General features: G+C 43.6%; 1 protein-coding gene across 1 annotated transcript in view; it reads right to left on the bottom strand.

Moving 5' to 3' along the window:
* SYNE2 (spectrin repeat containing nuclear envelope protein 2) overlaps positions 1 to 27130 on the bottom strand; it is a 349558-nt gene extending 322428 nt beyond the window's left edge. Inside the window, 1 exon segment of the mRNA XM_045451206.1 lies at positions 26981 to 27130. The gene's annotated coding sequence lies outside the window, so the exon portion shown is untranslated.
* Positions 27131 to 27518: the final 388 nt, after the last annotated feature.

The raw sequence follows: 27518 nt of genomic DNA, 5'->3' as shown, positions 1-27518 counted from the left end.
GAGGTGTTAACCAACCTTCCCCCCCCCACCTCCCCACCTCGGGAGGTAAGGATGTGCACCACAGGCCTGTTACTGGGGCGCAGGCCTGTTACTGGGGCCGCTGGCCTCACTGGGTGGTGTGGAGGGTATCAGGTGCAGACCAATGAGATCCAGACACACCAGCCCCACAGGGCAGAGTCACTCAAGTTCCCACATGTGCCCCTTCATTTTCAGCCACCCACTCACCACCCAGAGAAGACCATGTATGCCAAATCAGATGGCCCAGCCTGTAAACTGCAAAAAAAAAAAAAAAAACCCACGCCTTGAGACACTCAGTCATAAAATGACATGAGAAACAGGGGTGGGGGAAAGGCAGGGGAGGGTCGGGAGGGGGTAGACACAGAGCATAAGAAAACAAAGGAATAAACACACAGGAAAACGTGGATACATTCATTATGAAAAATAAAATGGCCTCTATGATCCCAAACACCGTTGGTAAATATCCAGCTGTAAGTACTGGCTTTTTGACCATCCCGTGATCAGCCCAGAAAATCAGAGCTGTGATAGTTAGAACGAGGGTAGATCTTCCAAAGCGTTCTGTAGTTCTATTTCAATGACAATATTCAAATATGAAAATTACAACGGTTCTTCTTCTTTCTACTCCCATGGTTTCCTTAGTCTCTATTAAGGCAAAATGTGAATGCAGTCTACCAAACCCACAGCTTCTCGGCAAGATTGGACACTCTCAGAAACCTCCTGCTTATGCAAATCCTTCCCCCCAAAATCCTCCTGCTAAACTTTTGACCTATTGTGTCTAACCTTCCCAATTTTTGGCCGTGAGTGGTAATAAACTTAAAAAGTGAGGTTTCGATCACGAATCATAGTTCCTACTGTGACTGAAGTTTAAGTTATAGACTTCCCAGGTTTTTTTTTTCTTTTTCAAGTGGCAAGGGCCTGCTATTTTTACATATGAAAACAGTGATGTGCCTCTTTTCTCTCCCTGAGGGCTTCCCATCATCTATTTATAGGACTGGAAGTTTTCCAAGCCCAGACATAATTCACTGTGCCATTTTCGGTGGCTGGCAATTTTGGTTTTGTTTTTCTCTTATCCCAAGGGAAAATCAATTGCCCAGCAAATTCATGTATCCCGCACCCTTTCACCCTTAGAGATCAGCGATCAGAACTGATTTTGGTGTCAAAGCGATGGATTTCTGGCTCTGAGCCGACGTTTATCCTCGATAACAGGTTTGTTGGACAAGTAACGGACGGGCCATCCAGAGGCAGCGAGCGGTTCGACCCCGTTTATGATAAAGCTTCCACTCACTCACTGGGAGGCCCTAAACTGTATTATCTCGCTCTCTCTGACCATAAAAAACAACTACCAAAGCGGCCGACAGAAACGTATCTTGTTGGTGTTTGAAAATAAGAAGTAATTCAAATATAATGGTATCCACGACTGCAATTACATTAGCTTTAGGCAACCGACCGGATCCACAGCCACCAAATGCATACCTGTCCCCTCATAAAACACAGCCCCAGCACACACTGGAATTAGGAACCAACAAAAGAACATGTTGTAGGGGAACTGCCAATGAGGTACATTTCCCTGAAGCCCCCCCGTAATCAGTACACAAGCAAGGGCGGCCAGATCCTCTTGAGAACCAACAGCGCAAGGACTTGGGGAAATCTCTTATCCAGGTTCCCAGCAGGGTCCTCAGGACTCCAAGAGGATCCTGGCATCGAGGCTGTGGGAAGAACCCCAGAGATTTGAATGAAATCAGGCCTTGCTCTACTCTAAGTCGTTAGGGGCTCAGGATCTACCCAAAAGGTACCCACACTTGGAGAACTGGGAAAGTCCAGACCCCTGTGTGAACCCTTATCAAATCTTACTGGAGAAAAGGAAGAAAGGACACTCAAAAAATGAGATGTCTTTTTTTTTTTTTTTTTTTTTTTTTTTAAAGTAGGCTTCATGTCCAGTGTGGAGCCCAATGCAGCGCTTGAACTCACAACCCTGAGATCAAGACTTGAGCTGAGATCAACAGTCGAACACTTGGGGCGCGTGGGCGGCTCAGTCGGTTAAGCGTCTGACTTTGGCTCAGGTTATGATCTCGCTGTTTGTGAGAGTCTGAGCCCCACGTCGGGCTCTGTGCTGACAGCTCAGAACCTGGAGCCTGCCTTGGATTCTGTGTGTGTCTCCCTCTCTCTCTGCCCCTCCCTCACTCTCCTCTCTCTCTCTCAAAAATAAATAAACATTAAAAAAAAAAAAAAAGTCAAACAACCAACTAAGCCACCCAGGTATCCCCCCCCCCAAAATGAGATATTTTAGATTTCTAAGGCCAACCTGTAGCAAATTCTTGGGATCAGCTTAAGAAAAATACAGGACCCTCAGGTCCATCATAGTCTGAACCAGAATCATCAGGATGATCCTGGTCCGCAGACCTCCCTGCATCACAGCAAAGTCAAACAGAGAGATCTTCTAAGATACACCCCTTGAGACAGGCACTTTGGCCAGAAGTCCTCTTCCGTCCCTCTTCTGGCGCAGCCTGGGAGCTGTGGAACCCTGGAGAGGCTATCAGCCATCTCTTCCACCTCGGCAGCCAAGCATCACCTTGGCAACACGCTGTTAGCTCCTCAAACACACCTGCTTAAAGATTCATGCCAAAAAAACTATTTACTGTAAATGTTAATATTTTGAAAGTTTTGTTTGCTAGTGTTTAAAATGTGAGGTTTCGGGGCACCTGGGTGGCTCAGTCGGCCGAGCGTCCAACTTCGGCTCAGGTCATGATCTCACGGTCTGTGAGTTCGAGCCCCGCGTCGGGCTCTGTGCCGACAGCTCAGAGCCTGGAGCCTGTTTCGGATTCTGTGTCTCCTTCTCTCTCTGACCCTCCCCCGTTCACGCTCTGTCTCTGTCTCAAAAAAATAAATAAACATTAAAAAAAAAATTTTTTTTTAAATGCGAGGCTTCCCCCACCCCCTCCCACCATGTTCTGGCTGCAATTGCTGAGTATTTCTTAACTCACTCAATTTTTTTTTTTTTCTATTCTGTTAGTCTAAATCAATCAAAGTACTTTCACTTCACCAATCCCTTTGTGCAACGTCCCATAAAGGTCTGTGATTCCACAAAAGCGGGCAACAGCTTGAGTGCACTGGTCCAGTAACACCAGTGTACCTCCTCCGTTTCAAGCTCAACTTCCCATTAGAAAAAGGAAGTGATAGGGTTGGAAGACAGCCCTAAAATGCTGTCATTGTTATTGTGAACCTTTAAATAGACCTTTGTATCTGTAAAGGGTTTTGGTTCTGCTCACAAAGATCTTGTAGGAAGGTCTGTGCCATTAGGCCCATCTTTGATTTTTATCTACATCGCACGCGACGTTGTCACTACAAACTGGGACTAATAAAGTGAAAACCAGCCCCCCAAAAGGAAATCATAATGCTTTCAAAATCAAAGCCTTGAAAAGGTTCTTTCTATTCCTGTGTTCATGAAGATAAAAATTAACCCAGATGACACCGTCCGGAGAACTCTGCCTGTCGGCCAGTTTTAACACCACGACCTTTGTACTAACAATGTTTCTTTAAACACTGTTCTCCTTTGACATTTTTTTAATCTTCTATTTCATTACATCAATTTTATACGACAAGACCTGCAAGGAAGAGGAAATTTTCAGAACAACTATGGTAATTAAGCAATACTTTGCTTAATTTTGACGAAGCAAATAGAGAAAGCTGAAACTAGAGCACAGCTTGTTTTCAAAATGTTCATATATCGCTAATTCTTTCAGCAAGATTTTTGTTTTCACTTTGGGATTACCCGCTTCAAGTCCATGGTTTTTGTTTCTTAAAAAAGCAGTTACGGAAAATGGGCTGAAAATATTTTCTGCCTCTAAAAATAGACATCTTTGTTTTGAACAACATTCTGAACTTTAAAGTTCCGGCTATTCCCAAAACAGAAGAGACAGTTAATCAGCAATTTTTAAGAGAAGAGAGCTCAAGCAGGTTACAGAAATTCTTCCAGGAACCTCCTGGCCGCCTGTCTTCTGTCCACAACATCCAGCAAATTACAGTACTTTGTTAGCTCGAAACAACAAAAGAGACGTACAGCAGGGAGGGTGGGAGTGAGGCGGTGCAGAGGTGGAGGGCGGAGCTTATGGGGGATCTGTTCTACAAATAAGGCGGGGGAGCTACGTGATGCTCCAGGAAAAGGCAACCTCTATTACTAAGTACTTTTACATGTTTATGTCCTTTTGTGCAACAAAAAGTAGGTTTAAAAAAAAAACTGAAATGAACAAAATGTTAGATGCTCCGAAGGACGGCAGGTGATGTGTAAGTAAAAAGAAATAAGGAAGGGAGGAAACCAAGTAAGCCAGGAAAGCAGAATGAACAGGAAGATTATACTGCCCAAGCCAACGGAAGGTTTAACTGTCCTAATCCAAGTGCTTAAGATCCTTGAAAACAATAACCTTCCAGAGAGCAGATAGAAGTAGTCGACAAAAGAACAGAGGGCCAAGCATGTCAAGTCGGCACCATTCACTGGGGGACAAAAGAGAGAGAGAGAACCAAAATCATGAACAACCCAGATAGTTTAAATAGATAACGTTCTAGAAAGAAATTCCTAAACTATGGCCTCAATCCCCCCAATTCACTTTATAGTTTCCTTTATATTCTGTGGCCCCTCTGTGGTTCACTAAGTGAACTAAGTGGTGCCATCCATTATCCTGCTTTATTTAGTAAAGGAAAAAATAAGAATTTTATTCTTTCTCATGAAGGCTTTCCTCCCACATTTTAGAGTATAATGAGGTTCACCTGCATGACCATGTAAATATGGGGAAATAAAATCAATCGTCATAATCAAGAATGTTAAGACTGTGCCAAATCCATTTCACATAAAGGAATATGTTCATTATCTACAATCACAGGCATATTAACACTCAGACAATTCCATGGGTGTACTTGACATCAACCTGATAAGGGGATATTGAAAAACCCTTTCCAAATGTGAATAGCTGTATATAGGTCCAATAATATTGGAAAGGCAAAGCTATGCTAGGTTTTATGTAGCTTAAGGAGAGATGTTAATGTTATTTGTTTATTAAATAATAGTTTCCAAAAAACACAAAAATATTATACTCACAAAACAATAAGGAAAAGACAAACAACCTAACAGGAAAATAAGCAAATGATAGGAACGGTGAGTCCTGAAAAAGGATTTTAAAAAACTAAATATCCAAAAATAAGTGAATGGATAAATAAACTGTGACATATTCATGCAACAGAATATTAAACAATGAAAATGAATAAGTCAGAATTACACATATCAATATGGACATAGCTCACAAACGTAAAGTTGAGGGGGAAAAAAACAACTTGCGGGAGAATGCATACAGAATGGTGCCACCTATGTGCGATCTCAAAAAAATATTGCTTAGGAGGGACACCTGGCTGGTTCCATGGGTAGAGCATGTGACTTTTGATCAGGGTCCTGAGTTCAAGCCCCACATTGGGTGAGCTTCCATTCAAAAAACAAAAATGCTTAGGAGCCCATGATATTTAGCCAGTACACTTTGGCAGGGCTGATCTGTGGTTTGCGGCCAGCATCCAACACGAGTGGCAATGTCCACACACTATCGGTTGTGAAATACTTTGAAAATCACCCTTAACATTCGTAGGCAGCAAAATTGTAACGAAATGAATCCCAAATTCACCTCTGAGGAGGAAGAGGTCACAACCAGGTTAGCAATATTTTGTCTCCTAAGTAAGATGCTAAAGCACGTAAATACTTAACGTCAGATGATTGATAGCACTTCATAGGTCTTAAATAATATATAACAATGTAAATATACATACGCCTACATAGGACAGCAAGAGCTTGGAGCCAGACATCTGGAGACAGCAGTTTTATTCCTGTTCTATCAATTACCTGTGGGACCGTGCTGTCCCTGAATCTTGGCTCCCCTTCAGTGAAATAAGAGGACTGGGTAGCATTCAGCTCTAAAATGCTAAACTGAATTCAACACGATGGCTGTGGATGTCTCTGCACTCTAACACTACTGCCTCTGTGCAAGTGGTATAAATTATGAGACAAGACTTAACTCCTTATGGATGGCACATATACATTTTAAAGTTACCGCAGGAATGATTTTTTTTTTTTTTAACATTTATTTTTGAAAGACAGAGAGAGGCGGAGCATGAGCGGGGGAGGGGGAGGGGGAGGGGGAGAGAGAGAGACAGAATCCGAAGGAGGTTCCAGGCTCTGAGCTGTTTGTTAGCACAGAGCCCGACGCGGGGCCCGAAATCACCAACCGCAAGACCATGATCTGAGCCGAAGTCGGACACTCAACCAACTGAGTCACCCAGGCGCCCTACTGCAGGAATGATTCTTAATCCCATCACCCTCTGTCCTTTGCTGTCTTTCCTGACGATCGTAGACCCCTAAGAGATGGCTGGCTAGGTCTAGGAGGGGAAAGCAAGGATTATCAGTAAAGATCGATCCAGAATAAAACATACTTTGTATCTGGTTGTGCTTATAGGTTATTTTACATGATCATGATACTCCTAAGGTGGGGAAAACTGAGACCCTTAGCGTTAATGATTTACTCAAGGACATACAACTGTCAGGGATAAACCCAGGATTAGAATTCATAATTGGTATCTTAGAAATGATATTGTTTTCACTCAATTTTTGATCTCTCCTATGACAGACCCATTATTTCATATACCACCAAGACTCATCGTAGAGGAAAGGGTTCCCCTCTAGTTCCTACAGTCCAACTATATTTAATAATTTACCAAGACTTGCACAGTGACAAAGCAAATAAATGAGCAAATCCTTAAATCACTTGGGAAAACACTGTAGATTTTTTTACATTTTTTTTAACGTTTATTTACTTTTGAAAGAGAGAGAGACAGAGTGGGAGCAGGGGAGGGGCAGAGAGCAAGAGGGAGACAGAATCCAAAGCAGGCTCCAGGCTCTGAGCTGTCAGCACAGAGCCTGACACAGGGCTCAAACCCACGAACTGTGAGATCATGACCTGAGCCAAAGTCAGACGCTTAACCGACTGAGCCACTCAGGCGCCCCAAACATTGTAGATTTCAATAAGTAGATCACAGATTCTAGTATATAAAATTTTAAGAAAGCACTATGACTTTTAAAAATGACATTTCTTCTAACCACTTTAGATTATGATTTTCATACTAGAATTTTGAGGAAATTGTCCTAGGGGAATTTTTAACAAATTCAAACCTCCCCCAAAATAGAGCTCCTTTATCTTCTTTTTGAGTTCGTGTTTCTCCTTAACTCTTCACTTCCAAAGAACCCTTCATTACTGGGCAATTGTGCTGATGAACAGGGAGTTCTAACTAAATACTTGACACCCAATCTTACCCAACCAATAAGTCTCAGCATTCTGACTGGCTAGTGGTAAAGTAGCCATGGGAAAAACAAAAACAAAAAACAAAACACACACACACACACACACACACACACACACACACACACACACACACACATACACACACACACACACACACACACCACACAGCTGAAAATTAACTGCTGTGTGATTTAGAAGTTGTTTTTTCTAGGGTGCCAGCCAGCAGTGCAACTCTTTAGCAGGTATTCATTTGTTAAAAAGTTGCTGGAGCAAGCAACTAAGGAAACAGAGGGTGTCTCTGAAAAACAGATTTGGTTTCTGAAATAGCAGAACTTCAAACTGTGAGACCCTTCCCTCCTCCAAGCTTCTCTTGTGACTTGCTAGAGAGCTTGCAAACTAGTTTCCTTTTCATTTCTAAACATTTCAGAAGTTTCTCACCTGAAGAGAAACAACCAGATTTGAGTTTTCCCTAAAGATACATATTTGCCAATTTTGTGGACACAATTTTCCAATCTGATCTGAGGTCACATCATTTCAAGGAAAGAACAGAATGAACTTCTGTGTATACTAAGTTATCTTTGTTGTTACTTATAACATGTGCAATGACGCTGTTAGAAATTTGTCCAGCTTTAAAAAACAAAACAAAGCAAAATGAAACTTGGGGCACCAAGGTGGCTCAGTCGGTTAAGCATTAGACTCGATCTCAGCTCTGGTCTTGATCTCAGAGTCTTGAGTTCAAGCCCTGCTTTGGGCTCCACATTGGCCATGGAGCCTACTTAAACAAACACCCTAATTCTAGTTCTGAGATCACTTTTTCTTTTTTTAAGATTTTATTTTTAAGTAATCTCTACACCCTATGTGGAGCCTGAATTTACAACCCCAAGATCAAGAGTCACATGCTCTACTCACTGAGCCAGCCAGGTGCCCCTGAGATCACATTTTCTTTAGTATATCTTTTAATTCATTAAAATATTTAGAAATTATGTATTTCTCTGTGAAAATAAATTTGCTAAAACATAAATAATCCTTCTGACCCTTTACCTCCATAACTCGGATTATTAAAATTACAAAATTTTCTTTTCATGGGATTTCAGGTTACATTTTGAGATTTCTAAGAAATTATTTTTTTGTTCTCTCCAAGCCTTCTGCATGGAAATATCCCTGACCTGTTCCTCTAAAACACACAGAACATAAAACACCCTCAAAAAGAAACACCATCTAAGTCGTTTCCTCCTCATCGGTGAACAATTAGAACACTCCCCCCAAAATGTTTCTTATCTTTCTAATGATATTTTCTTGGGTGTACCAGAACTGGAAATACCACCAGATCTTGAGAAGACCACTAAGGCAATACAAAGTCTCTGTGTAATCTTTCGGTGGAAGTTTCTCCAATTTACTTAGTTGGGAAGCTGACCACCTAAGAGAGGCACTGAGATTTCTACCTGTTTGAAAAGATATCTCAATCTCACTATTTGCCCATTCCTGCTGACAATTTTCAGTGCTATAAAAGTGAAATAGCAGTGGGGTCCCTGGGTGGCTCAGTCATTTGAGGGTCTGACTCTTCATTTCGTTTCAGGTCACGATCTCACAGTTCATGAGTTCAAGCCCCGTGTCAGGCTGTGGGCTGTTAACACAGAGATGGAATATTCTTTCTCTCTCTCTCTCTCTCTCTCTCTTTCCCCCCCCCCCCACTCTGCCTCCCTCTCTCTGACTCTCCCCCCACTGGTGCTCAATGTCTCTCTCAAAATAAATAAATAAACTTAAAAGGAAAAAAAAAAAAAAAACCATGAGCAGAGCCTTCCCCTTTGTTATAGCTTGAAAGTAAGACCAGGTGAATTCTTATACAGGCGGCCAAAATTGTAGATTCTCTTTTTGGTACTAATGGTAAAAGAGTAATAATAGTTAATATTTATTTACTACTTAATTTATGGCGGATACATGTACCATCTCTTTAATCCTCACAAGTCCATAAGACAAACACGATCTACCCCACTTAGGAAAACAGAGAAGGAAAGTAACTTGCTCAAGATCATCAGCAACCCACTGGCCAGGCTTGCTGCGGGATCCAAACTCAGTGTCCTTAAAAGAAACTTCCTAACGGCAAGATATAGCTAACGTACTGACTTATCCCATGATTCTGTTAGAGAGATTTGCCAGAGCACATCTATCTGAGAATTCAACAGAGGAAGTAATTAACAGATCAATCCAGTGACTGAACTAAAATGGATCTTTGCTGGTTTCAATTCTCAGCTCTTCCTGCCCTTTCTCCTCTTTAAAATAAATAAATAAATAAGACGAAGCATGTTTTTTTGCCCACTGTTGCAGCTAACTGGCAAACTTGTGTAATAAATTAACTAACAGAACTGGTTTAGCAACAAATGAGATCAAGGTCTCTAAATTCCAATCATAGGTACATCACTGATTTGAAAGAGGATCCACTAGCATTTAACTTAAGTTAAATTTCATGCCAAAGGCTTTCAGAACGCAGTATAAAGAACTCCTATTTATGAAATCTCAGTAACAAACCCTGATACCAAATATTGAAGTGACAAAGGAAAAGCACAAACTCTAGCGACTCTGCTTAATCACTGCCAGGGTTCCAACTGTTCAGAAAGACTCAAATGGTATAAACATAAGATTGTCCATAGTGGTGATCTCTAGGGACAGGGACTGCAGGAATGGAAAGTGAAAATAGCATGAGGAAGAGCTTTTGCTTTTTAATATTTGTGTTGTTGGATTTTTGTTAAGAACACAGACACACACACACACACAAAATATGTAAAGAAATGCACAAAGTCTTACCAGACTTAATGTTTAATCTGCATCCACGAGCCTGACATTGAGAGAACACATTTCATCACCTGACACAGGGGATAACGTTAAGACTATCATTCTCTCTGCTCCTCTCCAACCCAACTAAAACAAGACTCGTTTTAGAAAGTGTTCACCCTTTCCTACCCAAATGTTTCCATTTCATCAGAAGCAAGAGGGAAAAAAATCTTGAAGGACTTCAACCTTCAAGCAGCTCTAAAAGGAAACGAGTATCAGACCTTGCGAGAGAAGACTGGGAGTGGAACTCCCCCGACATTCTTCAAGTAACAAAGGGAAATCTCCCAGTGAGAGGGTTATTCTCTCCGCAAGATAGAGACTATGTAATGGGAGGCTGAATGTGGAAATGATGAACAGCGCCACAGAGAGAGCAGTCTTCAGTGCTCACACATCTCATGATCTTTCCAGCCCTGGTTTGCCTCTTGGTCCAAAAAGCCTGATGAGGAAGATAAAAGTGAGAAGTGCTTTGCAATGCAAGTGAATGTTCAAATAACATCAGACTTCTTCTGAACTATTTCTTCATCAATGAAAATACTATTTGCCTCCCATAATGATTTTTGGAGATGCTTAGCATAAAATCTGAGACATAGTGCACAACGTTAGCTTCTTTCTTGAAGAATTAAATTCCTAACTGCCAGCTAGATGTCCACGCTACCCCACCCTACCACCAAGACCAGCCGTTGTCTCCCACCTGCTCCTCCTGTGTTTTCTCTCTCTCAACTAATGGCACCAACATTCTCTGCAGCACCTTGTTTATTTATTTGTTTGTTTATTTATTTAAGAAATGAATTGTCTTTTTTTTTTTTTAATGTTTTTATTTTTGAGAGAGAGACAGAGTGTGAGCTGGGGAGGGACAGAGAGAGAGGGAGACACAGAATCCCAAGCAGGCTCCAGGCTCCCAGCTGTCAGCATGGAGCCAGATGTGGGCCTCGAACTCGTGAACCGTGAGATCGTGACGTGAGCTGAAGTCAGATGCTGAACTGACTGAGCCACCCAGGCAACCCAGGCACCTAATTCAGAACTCTCTCTCTTCCACCTCTTTTCAATACCTTCTGACTCTGTCCTCCAAATTTCTTCATCACTCAACTGGATTTCTCAAAACATCTTGCAATTGGACTCCCTGCCTCTCCAATACGTCTTTTAGAACATTATCCTGAAACAGAGTTCACACCAAGCTTGGTTCCCTACTGACAAGAATATAGTCTATTTATGTGTTCAAACGTCCCCAAGATCTAACGAGGAAGCATCTATCGAGACCTCTCCCCCCGCATCTTGCCGTGAGCCCTGTGCTTTATTTTATGTTCTTCTTCAGCCTCCAATCTACTCTCCTCCATTCTCCACCCACAAAAGCCCTACTCTACATTCTAGACCTGGCTATCCACCCAAATCTAATGTCAGTGTTCTACAAGACTAGTGCTAACTTCCCCCAAAGTAGGCATTGATTACCACTGACTTAATGCACCTACAGCCCTTGGCCTGCCCTTCTTTCATTCTGGATCCTACTAGAGTAATTCATTGACAAGGCCATCTCGCCCAGCTCCTAAAGGACAGGGGCCATATCTGCTCGCTTCTGATTGCCCCCTAAACACCTGACACTCAGACCCTGTTCACTGCACCCTTGAACTGAATGTAACTAGCATTTATTACAGTGTGTTCTGTAGTATTCAGCAAGCAATAGTGTACTGTCCATTATGTGTATTACCTCAGTAATATTCACAACACTCCTTTAAGGTAAGGGGTATTTTGGCCTCCATTTTACAGACCAGGAAACTCTACTCAGAGAGGTTATATAATTTGTCCAAAGTGATACGGCTAGTATATGGCAAAGCCAGAATCTGAACCAAAGTCAGTCTGACCTCAGAAGCCACGCTCTTAACCATTACATTATACCACAGCCATTTCCAAAAATCCCTCGTTCTTTTAGAACTTATACACGTGGGACTATTCCCCAAGACCAGGACTCCAGTAAATTATATTTTATCCTGTCAGCACATAGAGGCCATTCTGGCTCTGCTCTCGTCCGGGGTCATAAACAAGCATATCGACAGTCTCCCAGATTCACTTTTCTCTTTTCCTACCCCCACCCCCAAACCCCTGAAAAGCAAATCAGAAAAAAAAAATAATAATTTGGAAGACAGGGACAGGCAGACCATCAAATCTTCCCTTCTTCACAGAACATACAACATTAAGTCAGTTTATAAGGTTTAACAGGCATGTATAACCTAAAGAATATGTTGGAATCATTCCAAAACCTACTTGTCCTGCTCAAACCTGAAATCAGCAGCAGTAACTAAGAAAACACATAGCCAACTGGGAGACAACATGATGACTCATGAAAGGGGCAAGCTTACTTTCCAAGTCTCAGAAAGCATCACCAACAGAGTCTTGTAACCAAATCATCAACCTGTGGTTATAAACATTCTGGAGTTTCTTTTCATCTGGCCTAGAAGGAATCATAACCAGTTCTGGACTAAACACTACCTATAAAATTAATGATTACACAACTAAGTTAAAGCTTCCCATAATGAAAGAAAGTACAAAGACTACAAAGGTGACAGACTTTCTTTTAAACAAAAGTCTATTAACAAAGGAAAAATTCTTACTCAGTGTCATGAGATGATTAGAATAGATATTCAAGAGAACACTTGTGACCCATTTTTCCTGTCAACATACAAGTGTAAATAATAAAACACACCTTTAACAGTTTTAAAACCAGAATTTACAGTAGGCATTCCTTTATTTTTTTTTTTTCTTTCTGAATCACTAGTTCAAAATTTTGAACTAAAAGCTGTAGCATGCATTATTCTAGCAAATGATCTCATCAATCACTTCTCGGCCTTTTGGCTAAGATCAAGTGTAGCAAATGATTCCATCGTATGTTGGCTGTAACCTACCATAGTACTAACAGCTTCCATGCATTTAAGTTGTAGGGGGATTTTTCCTTTGTTGTTTGTCTTGGGGGCATGGGAAGCAGTCTATTTATTTTGTTTCTTTTGCTTCAATTTATACTTAAGATAAAAATTACTTCTGAGTAATTAAATCTTTTTTATTTTTTTAATTTCCTTTTATTTTGATTTATCTTGAGAAAGAGAGAGACAGTGAGCAGGGGAGGGGGCAGAAAGAGAGGGGGGGGGAGAGTGATTCTCAAGCAGGTTCTGCGCTGTGAGTGCAGAGCCCGATGAAAGGGTTGCAACTCACAAACCCTGAGATCACGACCTGAGCCAAAGTTGGACGCTTAACTGACCGAGCCGCCCAGACGCCCCTAACGAAATCGTTTTTTAAACAAAACTTAGCTACTTTCTACGGTATGACCCATTAATTGCTGTATCACACAGAAGTAGCCAAACCTGAAGATCTCAGCTGTAACACAATCATCTTTTCCTCAAGGTACCCCAACTTGTACCGCAAAGCCAGAGCAGGAGGAAACACGTGGTCTGTCTGCATGGATTAACTCCGCACACACACCTCCCCCGACCCCAAACATGAAGTGTCCTGCAGCCTGAGCTCTAACGAAATTGAGCTCTAGTGTCAATGAAAAGACTGTGCGTGGCACTTGGACTAAGGCGAGTGGATTTTTGTTAAGATGTATTGTTCATCCGTAAATGTTAAATACCTTTTCCTTTCTTTTCTTTTTTAAGAAATTTTTAATGTTTATTTATTTTTTGAGAGAGAGCGCAAGCGAGCACGGGGAGGGGGAGGGACAAAGAGAGAAGGGGACAGAGAATCCAAACCGGGCTCCAGGCTCCGAGCTGTCAGCACAGAGCCCTACGAGGGTCTCTAACTGGTGAACCGCGAGATCATGACCGGAGCCGAAGTCAGACCTTAACCAGACTGAGCCACGCAGACGCCCCAATACCTTTTCAAAAAAAGCAACAGAATTGCTAAAAATGAATAGTGAGAATTTTTAATTTAAATACACTAAAAATCTGCCTAGAGATCTACAAACTTTCTTCTGATACCTCCCTCCCCCAAAACATGCCTTTCAAATTAAAGGTTCCCCTTCAAGCAAAATATTTCAATTTTGGCAGTATGTGGGTTTGTATTCTTTCTTACTCTTCTGGAATATTATCTATAAGTATAATGTATATATTGCTATCATGATAATGAAGGTTTATAAAATATTCAGATAGAATGTACTCACTAATGGGGTGCCTGGGTGGCTCAGTCAGTTAAGCGTCGACTCTTGAATTCGGCTCAGTTCATGATCCCAGAGTCGTGAGGTCGAGCCCAGTGTCAGGCTCTGAGCTGAGAGTGGAGCCTGTTTAAGACACACTCTCTCTCTCTCTCAAATTAAAAAAAAAAAGAATGTATTCACTGATACAGCCAGTATATTTACTTTTAGTGAATTTTGATAGGAATCTATGTACATGTCTTCACACAACTGTTCTGTTTTACCTTTTGTGTAAGTGAACTCCAGATAAACTGGATCTATAATTTAATGTGTAACCATGAAATGCCTATTTGTGATTCAGTTTCATATTTATCTCTAGCATCTTAACAGCTCAAATAATTTAAAATCTAATTACTTACGGATGAAATAATACATGTGGAATTTACTTCAAAATAATCCAGCATGGGGGGGGGGGGGAGGTGAAGGTACATACAGGTAGGACCACATTGGCAGGATTTAATAATTACTGATATTGAGTAATATTGACACAGGAGTTCATTTCACTATGATCTCTGCTTTTGAATATACGTGAAAATTTTCGTAATAACGTTTTTTTAAAATCCAGTTAATGGGGTACCTGGGTGGTTCAGTCAGTATAGCACCCGACTCTTGATTTCCACTCAGGTCACAATCTCACAGTTTGTGGGCTCGAGCTCCACACTGACAGCACAGAGCCTGCTTGGGATTCTCCCTCTGACCCTCCCTCCCACGTGTTCTCAGTCTCTCTCTTTCTCAAAATAAATAAATAAACATTTTAAAACTAAATAAATAAAAATAAAATCCAATTTACTACTGCTCCAGTGTCAGACATAACATCACAATTTTGAGTTTCTGTTTTACCCACATAGCAATTAATGTTTTACATGACACTTCATCAGTGCCAACACTCCTTTTATTTTTTTTTTCAACGTTTATTTATTTTTGAGAGACAGAGCATGAGCACCAACAGGGGAGAGGCAGAGAGGGAGACACGCAACCCGAAGCAGGCTCCAGGCTCCGAGATGTCTGCACACAGCCCGACGTGGGGCTCGAACACACGAACCGTGACACAGTCATGACCTGAACTGAAGTCAGATGCTTAACTGACTGAGCCACCCAGGCGCCCCTAGCCAACGCTGTGAGGCGTTGGGGCTCCTGGGTGGCTCAGCTGAGTGTCTGACTCTTGGTTTCTGCTCGGGTCATGACTTTGCAGTTTTGTGGGTTTGAACCCCGCACCAGGCTGCGGAGCCTGCTTGGGACTCTCTCTCCCTCTCGCTCTGCCCCTCCCCGATTCACGTTGTCTCTTCCTCTCTCAAATAAACTCTTATGAAAGAAAGAAACAAACACACAAACGGTGGGGCAATAAATGCCTTGGACATCCCTGGCTACAAAACCTTCAGATGTGGCTTAGCCTTGGAAACCGTCAACTCACATTGGCGAACATGACACTACGTAGGAAAGCAATGGTGCCCACTGGGAAGTACGTGGAGACACATACAACCCTGTATACCCAAAGCACTTCACAATGGCTCTTAATCTAAATGATATGGGAGAAAACCCTTAACTAGCAGTGAGCTAACTTCAGTAAGGAAGGACTTGGTATTTTATGGACTGATATTCTGTGGCACAACTGCTGTTCTTTGTAGGCTGGCTGTCATCTGTAAGGAGCCAAAGACGTGAGGAAACATAATGAGGAATCATTGACACCAATACCATACTTCATAATGAATAATGGATACAAGAGGGGAAACCGAGTAATAAAAACACACATTGGAACTAAGGTGATGCACTTCATAAATTGTTAGAGCATAAGCGGGGGGGGGGGGGGGGGGGGGGAGGACAATGGAGTAAATATCACATTTCTAAATCATACTCCTAGAATTTTGGAGCTGTGAAAAAAATGTCAGAGATCATCTAATCCTCTATGCCAGTGGTTCACAAACTTGAGAGCATACATCAGAATCACTTGGATGGCTTGTTAAACAAAGACTGCCGCCGCCCCCCCCCCCCCATCCCTACCCCCTCAAGGTTTCCGATTCGGTAGAATCGATGCTGCTGGTCCCCAGAACACAATCAGGCAAGCACTGTGTTAAGCTCACTCCCATTGCCCTGTTCCTGTCTCCTTTGCAGGGATCACCAGTTACCACACTGGATTCCATGCTCCTCTGCGTGTGGGCCTTGCCCCTATTGGACAATTGCCTTTCTAAGAGCAAGGGACATAAATTTTCAGAAATGTTCCAGAGCCCAGATTCAATAAATATTTCCAAGATAAATTAACTTGTTGAGTGAATGGAGTTTTCCCACTCATTTAGAGTCAAGTGTTTGCCAGTGTGTTAATATTCAGAATAGGGACACATTTGCATACCCGGATAGACAGAAGCTACTCACTGACAACAAACAGCAAACACTGGCGATACTCAAAGCAAGACCAAAAGTCAGCTGGAACCAGAGCAACAAGTAGATGGCAAATTCTAGAGAGATCCAAGAACTGCATCTCGGACTAGAGTTTTCTTTTTTTCTTTTTAGTTTGTTTATTTACTTTGAGAGGAGGGGCGGAGGAGCAGAGAGAGGAAGAAAGAGAGAATCCTAAGCAGGCTCCATGCTGCCAGCACAGGGCTCAGTCTCCGGAACTGAGAGGTCATGACCTAAGCCAAAATCAAGAGTCAGACGCTTAACTGACTGAGCCACCCAGGCGTCCCTCAGACTGGAGTTTTCAATCCAATATGGACTCTGACAAGCAGAAACTCGAGGTTCACTTTTGTCAAATGTGTTACTTTGACCTGAGGAGCTATAACCAAGTACTTTTCATCTCACATGCCATCCAAAGAAAGGAATGCTTCCAAACTCATGTTTTGAAGTTTCTCAGAGCCTGGAAAATATCAGCACAGGTGGACTGATTCCTTTTCCCCATCCACCTTCTTCCTCCTAATGTTTCCCAGAGGAAAGAAAAGAAGCACAACACGCTCTGCAGTGCCTGTCTGGAGAGTTCTCCAAGTCCGGGTGTTCTGAATGTTCTAATACCCTCCAGTTTCCTGAAGTATCTTTGCATCATAGCAATGATCTGCTCCATGGCAAGTCAGCAGATTTAGTGTAAGAAAACGAACTATGCTGGGGCGTCTAAGCAATTCAGTCAGTTAAGCGCTGACTTCGGCTAAGGTCATGATCTCACGGTTCACAAGTTTGAGCCCCACATCGGGCTCCGTGCCGACAGCTCAGAGCCTGAAGCCTGTTTCAGATTCTATGTTTCCATCTCTCTCTGCCCCTCCCCTGCTCACGTTCTGTCTCTCTCTCTCTCTCAAAAATAAATAAACATTAAAAAATATTTTTTTTTAATTTTTTTAATGTTTATTTTTGAGACAGAGAGAGACAGAGCATGAGCAGGGGAGAGGCAGAGAGAGAGGGAGACATAGAATCCGAAGCAGGCTCCAAGCTGTGAGCACAGAGCCCAATGTGGGGCTTGAACCCACACACTGTGAGATCATGACCTGAGCTGAAGTCAGACGCTTAACCGACTGAGCCACCCAGGCGCCCCTAAAAAAAAAATTTTTTTAAAGAAAATGAACTATGTTCTGATTTCTGAATTTCACTACTGCTTTAAATATATGACAATAACACAAAGGTCAAGAGGAGAGTAATGGAAATATACTATCACAAACAGGGTTTTTCATCCATACACGAGATGGGATTATAACACTTGAAGGTAAACTGTGTAAGTTAAAGGTGTATACTATAAACCCTAAAGCAGCCACTAAAGTAACAAAACAGAGAATGATAGCTAATAAGCCAAAAAAAGGATATCTTTAGTATATATAAAAATTTTCTATCCTTTACTATATACAAAAATAGTAAAAAAAAAAAAAAATATATATATATATATATATAATCAAGGGGCGCCTGGGTGGCGCAGTCGGTTAAGCGTCCGACTTCAGCCAGGTCACGATCTCGCGGTCCGTGAGTTCGAGCCCCGCGTCGGGCTCTGGGCTGATGGCTCAGAGCCTGGAGCCTGTTTCCGATTCTGTGTCTCCCTCTCTCTCTGCCCCTCCCCCGTTCATGCTCTGTCTCTCTCTGTCCCAAAAATGAATAAACGTTGAAAAAAAAAATTTTTAATATATATAATCAATAAATCCAAACAAAGACCAAAAAGGAGAAAAAAGGAACAAAGAACAGATGAGAAAAGCAGAAAACATATAGCAAGGTTCTAGATTTAAACCTAACCATATTCATAATCACTTAAAATATAAATGGTCTAAACAACCCAATTAACAGACAGAGTTCATCACACTGGATAAAAAAGTAACACTCTTCAAGGCAGTGAAGCATAACTCTCCACTCTTTAAGCATGAGCTGCACATAGTGACTCCCTTACCAAAAAGTACGTACAGAAGGAAGAGAAAAAAAGTAACTTTACAGGGGAGAACCCTGACAAACAGTACCTCAGCCAGGTGATCAAGGTTAACCTGAACAGGGATAAGTCCTGTTGATATTCCTCTGACATGGTGCAATTAGAATACACACTCTGTTCAAGTGCACATGAGACATTTACTTAAAGAAATTATATTCTGGGCTATAAAATAATTCTCAATAAACGTAAAAGGATTTGAGCCACACAAAGTACGGCTCTTTGACAACAATGGAATTGAATTAGAAATCAGCAGCGGAAAGATCTCTGGAAAATCCACAAATATTTGGAAACCAAGCAATATACTGCTGGGTAACTCAGGGTCCAAGAACATAACAACAACAACAACAACAAAGTTTTAAAGTATTTTGAACTGAATAAAAATAGAATCATACCGTATCGAAATTTGTGAGATGTCACTAAAACAGTACCCGGGAGGAAATGTACAGCACTAAACATCTATACAGCAAAAGAAAAACAGTCACAAAACCAGTGACCTAAAGAAACTAGAACAAGAAGAGCAAATTACACCCAAAGGAAGCAGAAGAAAGGAAATAACAAGGATCAGAATGAAAAGTCAATTAAATAGAAAACAGAAAAACAAAAGAGAATATCAATAAAACCAATAGCTGGTTCATCGAAAAGGTCAATTAAAGTGACAGACTTCTAAACCTTGGCGCTACTGACATTTTGTCGTAATGGTTTTTTGTTTAGAGGATCTCTCCTGTTCACCGTAGGTTCCTGAACAGCATCCCTGGTCTTGACCCACTAGATGCCAACAGCAAATGCCGCCCACCCCCAACCCTAACACGCACAAGACATTGCCGCCATACATTATCTGTCTCTAAAAATCGCCAAGGGTTCCCAGCAGCAGTAGGGTAAACTTCAGCCCACACTTCCCTCTGTAAACAAATATTAACTCAGAGTAAACTGACCTAAATGTAAAATGAAAAGTTTATAGGTTTACATTCTTTGATAGAGCTTTCCTAAGTGTTTTATAACTCTTAGAAAAAAAATCTTTGTCACCTTGAGTTAGGCAAAAATTTCTCAAGGTGCCATATCAAAAGTACAAGTCATAAAAGAATAAATTGATAAATTGGACTTCATTACAATTTAAAACTTCTGATCTTCAAAGATACTGTTAAAAGAACATAAGACGAGGAATAGACTGAAAGTAACTATTGCAAATAATGTATCTGATAAATAACTTGTTTCTAGAAAATATAAAGAATCCGTGGGGGGACACCTGGGTGGCTCAGTTGGTTAAGCATCTGGCTTCAGCCCAGATCTGATCTCCAGGTTCATGAGTTCAAGCCCTACATCAGATTCTCCGCTGTCAGCATGGAGCCTGTGTCAGATCCTTTGTCAACCTCTCTCTTTCTCAAAAATAATTTGTAAAAAATTAAAAAAAAAAAAAGTGGGGCTCCTGAGCAGCTCGGTTGGTTAAGTTTCTGACTTCCAGTCAGGTCGTAATCTCATGGTTTGGTTCGTGAGTTCAAGCCCTGCATTGGGCTCTGTGCTAACAGCTCAGAGCCTGGAGTCTACTTCGGATCCTGTGTCTTCCTCTTTCTCTCTGCCCCTTCCCTGCCCTGCTTGTGTGCACGCTCTCTCTCTCTTTCTTAAAAATAAATAAGTATGGGGTGCCTGGGTGGCGCAGTCGGTTAAGCGTCTGACTTCAGCCAGGTCACGATCTCGCGGTCCGGGAGTTCGAGCCCCGCGTCAGGCTCTGGGCTGATGGCTCAGAGCCTGGAGCCTGTTTCCGATTCTGTGTCTCCCTCTCTCTCTGCCCCCTCCCCCGTTCATGCTCTGTGTCTCTCTGTCCCAAAAATAAATAAACGTTGAAAAAAAAATTTTTTTTTTAAAGTAAAAAAAATAAATAAATAAGTATGTGCTAGGAATTTACCCAAGGGATACAGGAGTACTGATGCATAGGGGCCCTTGTACCCCAATGTTTATAGCAGCACTCTCAACAACAGCCAAATTATGGAAAGAGCCTAAATGTCCATCAACTGATGAATGGATAAAGAAATTGTGGTTTATATACACAATGGAATACTACGTGGCAATGAGAAAGAATGAAATATGGCTTTTTGTAGCAACGTGGATGGAACTGGAGAGTGTGATGCTAAGTGAAATAAGCCATACAGAGAAAGACAGATACCATATGGTTTCACTCTTATGCAGATCCTGAGAAACTTAACAGAAACCCATGGGGGAGGGGAAGGGAAAAAAAAAAAAAAAAAGGAGGTTAGAGTGGGAGAGAGCCAAAGCATAAGAGACTCTTAAAAACTGAGAACAAACTGAGGGTTGATGGGGGGTGGGAGGGAGGGGAGGGTGGGTGATGGGTATTGAGGAGGCACCTTTTGGGATGAGCACTGGGTGTTGTATGGAAACCAATTTGACAATAAATTTCATATATTGAAGAAAAAAAATAAGTATATGTATGTATACATATATAAAGAATTCTCAAACTCAATAAGGAAACAACCAACCCAATAAAAAAAAAATGGGCAAAAAATATACACAGAAACCTCAATAATGAAGATATATGGGTGGGAAATAAGCATATCATTAGTCCTCAGGGAAATGCAAATTTAAACCACACTGAGAATACCACTACATCTCTAGTAGAAGTCTATGAAAAGCCTGACCATACCAAGTGTTGGCAAGGATGCAGAAGTCTCACACACAACTTTGGGAATGTACAATGGTATAACCACTCCAAAACATAGATCTACCATGTGATCCAGCCATTCCACTCCTAAACACTTACCTAGGGGAAATAAAAGCAGATGCCTACACAAGACTGTATAATGTTCACAGTAGCTTTATTTTTAATAGTCAAAAACTGGAAAAAAAAAAAAAAGCCAAATGCCAATCAATGGGTATATGGACGAACGAACTGGGGCATATCCATACAGTGGAATACCATTCAGCAACAAAAAAGAATGACTCATTGACACACGCAATGTGGAGGAATCTCAAAATAATTATGCTAAGTGAAAGAAGCCAGACAAAAAAGAGACCCTGCTATATGATCCCATTTACGTAAAATTCTAAAAATACCAACTAATCCATAGAGTCAGAAAGCTATCTTTGGCTGTCTGGGGTAGGAGAATGCAGGTATAGGGAGGGGCTGAAAGGAGAGATGGTTTCACAAGCCTACACAGAAGTTAAAAACTTCACACTCTAAACATGTGGCTTACCACGTGTCAATTATACTCACCAGAGCCAGTGTAAGAATTATCACACTAGGGGTGCCTGAGTGGCTCAGTCAGCTAAGCATCCGGCTGTCAGTTTCAGCTCAGGTCACGATCTCATGGTTTCGTGAGTTCAAGCCCCGCGTCAGGCTCTGCGCTCACAGTGCGGAGCCTGCTTGGGATTCTCTCTCTCTCCCCCTATCTCTACCCCTCCCCCACTCACACTGTCTCTGTCTCTCTGAAAATAAATAAACTAAAAAAAAAAAAAAAAGAATTATCACACTAAACCAAAAAGTGCAGACAGTGTAAGATAACCATCAAAAAAGAGCATAACCTGCAATTCAGTGAAGAATTACAGGCTTTAAACCTAAGGGATTCTACACTATTCTAGACTCACTCCTTTACTTGGTAAAAGTAGGAAAGGGGGGCATATGACACAGGTCATTGGTCGATGTGAAAGCAAGGATAAAAAGTGAATGCACAGTGAAACCCTGAGCAACAGGCTGTGGCATTTAACATTAACATGATTTCTTAATTAAGATGTAGCCAGTGGGAAATAGTTCATAATAAGAAAAAAAAGGGAAAATGCTTGAGGGTTTCCAGTTTGGCCTGTTCCACGCCCGGGAAGAACCAGGTGCCTTCCTCCCACCACAGTCCCGAAGAACGCATCTTTTCCAGCACTGTCACGTATATATCGCCACGGCTCGTCCATCGAGACAAGGACTCTGTCTTTTGATGTTGGCATTATGGTCAAATGTAAGTGTTTTGAGGTCAGAGAGCCTGGTTTCCTATCCTAGGCTCTGCCATTCACCTACCAGGTAACCTCAGAAAGTTACCTGATGCCCAGTTTTAGAACCTATAAACCGGGGCTCATAGGCTATATGAGGATTCAATGGGAATTTATCCACACCTTGGCCTACAAGGAAGGCACTGCTCGATCCTTCCCCTGATTACCGCCGTGTCTTCACTTGGTCCTTTCCCACCAGCTGACAGTGTTCAGGCCCAACCAGCTTCTCCCAGTTCCAACAAATCCACACGCCGCCCAGCTCACTCCTGACTCAATGCTATTTCCACCGCCAATCTTCTTCCAAGTCTCTAACCTCCCCACCATCTCCCGCCCCAACAACATGGCCGGCTCCTTCTCATCAAAGACACAGCTTAACTGTCAGCTCCACAGAGAAGCCGTCTCACTGGTAACACAGGAGCCCCTGGTCTCAGTCTCAGCATCCCATGGTCTCCTTCCTTCTATTCAACGTTCACTCAACAAATAGTTCTCAAGGCCCTACCGCACGCCAGGCACCGTTCCAGGGTCTGAGGCTACAACAGTGGCCACGACAGCATGGATGGAGTGCAATCCAGTGGGGGAGACGGACCATTCACAAGTGAGTAAAAAACAGAGAGTATGTTAGTTCCACTGTCATAAGGGCCACAGAGAGCTCTGCGCTGTCAGCTCGGGGCCTGGAGCCTGCTTCGGATTCTGGGCGTCTCTCTCCATCTCTGCCCCTCCCCCGCTCACATTCTGTCTCTCTCCCTCAAAACTTAAAAAAATAAATAAATAAGTGCCATGGAGAAAAATAAATTGTGAACAGGGGAAAGGGAACGGGGGTTGCAAGAGGGGCTGTGATTTTAAATCTGGGGTTTTGCCAAAGCTCACTGAGAACACAATTTTTTTTTAAGTTTCTTGATTTGGAGAGAGAGAGCACATGCATGGGAGGGGCAGAGAGAGAGAGAGAGAGAGAGAGAAAGAGAGAGAGAGAGAGAGAGAGAGAGAGAGAGAATCTCACACAGGCCCCGTGCTGTCAGCGCAGAGCCCTGACGTGAACCCACGTGTCATGAACTGTGAGATCATGTCCTGAGCTGAAATCAAGAGTTGGCCGCTCAACCCACTGAGCCACCCGGGTGCCCTTCTGAAAACACAATAATGAGGAAAGAAGTGAAGGCGGTCAGGGAGGGAGCCAGACAGAAATGAGGGCTGGGCCGGGGGCATTCCAGGCAGAGGCAACAGCAAGTCCAAAGGTAACCTCAAACAGCAAGGAAACTGGTTTGGCTGCAGAAGTATGAGCAAGAAGAAGTACAGCAAAAAGGTGTAGGACTGGGGAAGGAGGAGGACCAGACGTGGGGAAGGAGGAGGACCAGACGTGGGGAAGGAGGAGGACCAGGCGTGGGGAAGGAGGAGGACCAGGCGTGGGTAAGCTCTGGGCCCGCAGTCAAGTCTGCCTTCCACTCAGGGATGGGAAACCACTGAAGGGCTTTCAACAGGGAAGTGTGCGATCTGATGGACATTTTAAAATCTGGGGGCGCCTGGGTGGCGCAGTCGGTTAAGCGTCCGACTTCAGCCAGGTCACGATCTCGTGGTCCGTGAGTTCGAGCCCTGCGTCTGGCTCTGGGCTGATGGCTCAGAGCCTGGAGCCTGTTTCCAATTCTGTGTCTCCCTCTCTCTCTGCCCCTCCCCCGTTCATGCTCTGTCTCTCTCTGTCCCAAAAATAAATAAACGTTGAAAAAAAAAATGTTTTTAAATCTGCAATTAGTTTGCTAATGTTTTTCACGTTCTGTGGATCTTCCCCAGATCTTCCCCGCTGCTGGCGGGAACCACAGCAGTCCCCGTGCTGTTGTTAACTCCGGGCACCTACCACAATACATTGTAGGCACTCAATAAATATGTATTAGATGAATGAGGTAATCTATGCAAAGCATTTACTGGTACAGAATAAGCACTCCATAAATGGTAACTACTTTTGTTTGGAACTCCAGATTTCAGCACAGTGGCCGACATATGGTAAAAGCTTATTTGAGTAAATGAATAATTTCGTGAAGTTATTAAAAATCTATATTAAAAACATATGATGAGTAATGACAAATTAATCAATTGCTTTTCACCCTGTTCCTTACTTATCAAGGCATGGCTGATTCTATTTTTGAGCTTTACTTTAAATTGTTAAGCTACCATAGAGGCACCTGGGTGGCTCAGTGGGTTAAGCATCTGACTTCCGCTCAGGTCATGATCTCATGCTCTGTGGGTTCAAGGCCCAGGTCAGGCTCTGTGCTAACAGATCAGAGCCTGAAGCCTGCTTCGGATTCTGGGTCCCCCTCTCTCTCTGCCCCTCCCCCACTCATACTCTGTCTCTTTCTCAAAAATAAACATTAAAAATAAATAAACTGTTAAACTACTGAGGGCACTACCTAGAATAATACCATTGTGACTCAGTTCTCTAAACATACTGCAGTATCCCGCAAACACAATTAGCACCAATGCACTGAAATGTCTGTAAAATTTCTAATTGGGTGAACTTACTCACATGATCTTTTTTTTTTTTTTTTTTTTTAGTAATCTTAATGTACAAGGTTAAGCTGACCCAAACTGGTTTGATTTTTATTTTTACTGAATTCAAATAAGGCTCAGTGAACTGAAACAGGTGAACAAGGAACTAAGAATTTCCACTTTTTATTTATTTTGACATCTCCAGAGTCTTTATCACCAAAAAAAAAAAAAACTTAATGAGGATTACACCTGCTCCCTTCTCCCTCGTGGTGCTTTGGGGCAGGGGGCCATAATGGCGGGGCTAAGACCGTTTAGTAATTATCTCGGGAAAAGCCTTTGGAAGTCTCAACAGTTTTCCAGAAATAAAACTAAAGAAGGAGTCAGGCATTCAGGTACAAAAACACGCCAAATATTCCATCTCATAAAAGGTGAACACCCTCTCCTGGCGATATTTACAAGGTCTCAACGGCAGGGACCCAGAGCAGCAAAGGGCCAGGTATGGTTCAGATGTTTAATTGTAACCCCCAACCCTAAACGCGGCCGAACTCATCCTAGCACAACCATATAGTATCTGCAAGGAGGACTTCGGAGCTATGGAAACTTTCAAAACAGCAGATGAAAGTTGCTTGAAATCAAACGAACTTCTAAAAAGAAAGAGATGCAGAAGTATAGAGCGGCTACAAAGAAGCCTCTCGGTTTGGCTCTGACTTGCTGGTGCTTGTACACAATCGTGCCTGCTAGCATCCAGCTCAGACGCTCCCTTCCATTAGGGGAGGGGAAAATAATAACTTTCGGAAACAACAAGCGTCCACAAAGGCAAATGTTACACGGGACTTCTCAAGCTCCATCTAATAAGGTGGCTCACGTAGTTTCGAGCAGCACCGATTCCACACAACTCTCCCCGCCCCCTGCTTTTTTTTTTTTTTTTTTAATATTAGGAAAATTACCTAAGGAGGAAAAGGTGCTACCGTCAGACCCTCAAGGCAATTTCAGACAACAAAGACCCCAAGCAATCAAAATGGAATTATAATCCGAGCAGTCCGAGCGGCCCCTGACGCGGGGGCGCTTAGCTGCTGCGCCCGCCGCGGTTCCTGGAGCGCAGGGGCCGGCGGGTCCCCGCGCCCTCTCCAGCCCGTGTGCGCCCCGGCCCCGCGGGTTCTCGGGGACTCGGGGCGAGCCTCGCGCCGCCCACGATTTGGCAATCTGTGAGCCGCTGCTCTCCACGTTCTATCTCACGCGGGGTTCAAAATCTTTCCCGCCCAGGCTTGACGCGAGGAAAGAAAACAATCAGCGGATCCCGAGCGCTGGGGCCTGGGCCCGGAGGGGGCGGCAGCGGGGATCAGGGCCGAGCCCCCAGCGCAGCCCCTTTCTGAGCCGGGCGGACCGGCGGGCTGGGGCCCGGAGGTGACACAAAGAAGCCGGAGAGACAAACGCCACCCGCTGGCGCTCGCTCCAATCCCCGGAGCGCCCCGCCCGCTGACAAGTTTGCGGCGCCCTCCACGCACCCCGCTCTCCCCACCTGGGCAAAGTTTCCGGTGGCCTGGCTCGGACCCCGACATCGGGTCGGTTCTCGTGCCTGCTGTCCCCCGCACTCTGCTTGGGGACCTTTCCCTCCCTCGCCCCCGCCCCTTCCCCTCCCTCCCGCTCTCCCTCCCTCCCGCTCTCCCTCCCCGCCACAGCCCGCTCTCTCCGGGGCGCACCGGGGTGCTGGGGGCCCGCGGCCGCGCTCACCCGCCGCTGGCCTGGCGAGGGGCGAGGGCGCGGGCTGGGGCGGGCCCGGGTCGGCGCCCTGCTTGCCTTGCTCCCTCGATCGCGCCTTTTACTCGTCCTCCCGTCCGCTTTTTCGGTCCAGAAGGCTCGGGGCTCAGCAGAGCGCGCTCCGCTCCTTGGCGCTCGGAAAGCTGAAAACCACGCCCCGCGCCTTCCCCGCCCGCCGCCTGCCGCTGAGTCCCGCGCTCGCCGCTCCGCGGCCAGTGTGGAGCTAGCCCGAGAGCACCGGAGGCGGGGCCGCCCGCCTCCCACCTCGCAGGCCCCGCGGCCGCCGTGGCCTGGCAACTTTCTTCCCAGGTTTTGGGACGTCAGAGAGGGGGGCGGGGAGATGCTAACTCAGAAAGCAGGTTAACGACCGGGGGGTAGGAAGAATGTCACAAACTCCCAAAAAAGCGTTTCTGCCGGATTTCATCTAGGAACTTCTCTAACCTTCCTGGACTCCTGGTTCTTTGAGTAAGAGAGTAAGGGAGTAAGAGAGCAGATGTGCAAATTAGCTACCAAACCTTGATCGACTCATCTAACCTTTCTGGACCCTTTGTAAAATGAGGATTTGAGATTAGATGAC

The sequence above is a fragment of the Leopardus geoffroyi genome, chromosome B3 (genome assembly GCF_018350155.1).
Source record: "Leopardus geoffroyi isolate Oge1 chromosome B3, O.geoffroyi_Oge1_pat1.0, whole genome shotgun sequence".
Classification (NCBI taxonomy): domain Eukaryota; kingdom Metazoa; phylum Chordata; class Mammalia; order Carnivora; family Felidae; genus Leopardus; species Leopardus geoffroyi.
This window is presented reverse-complemented; position numbering and strand designations above follow the sequence as displayed.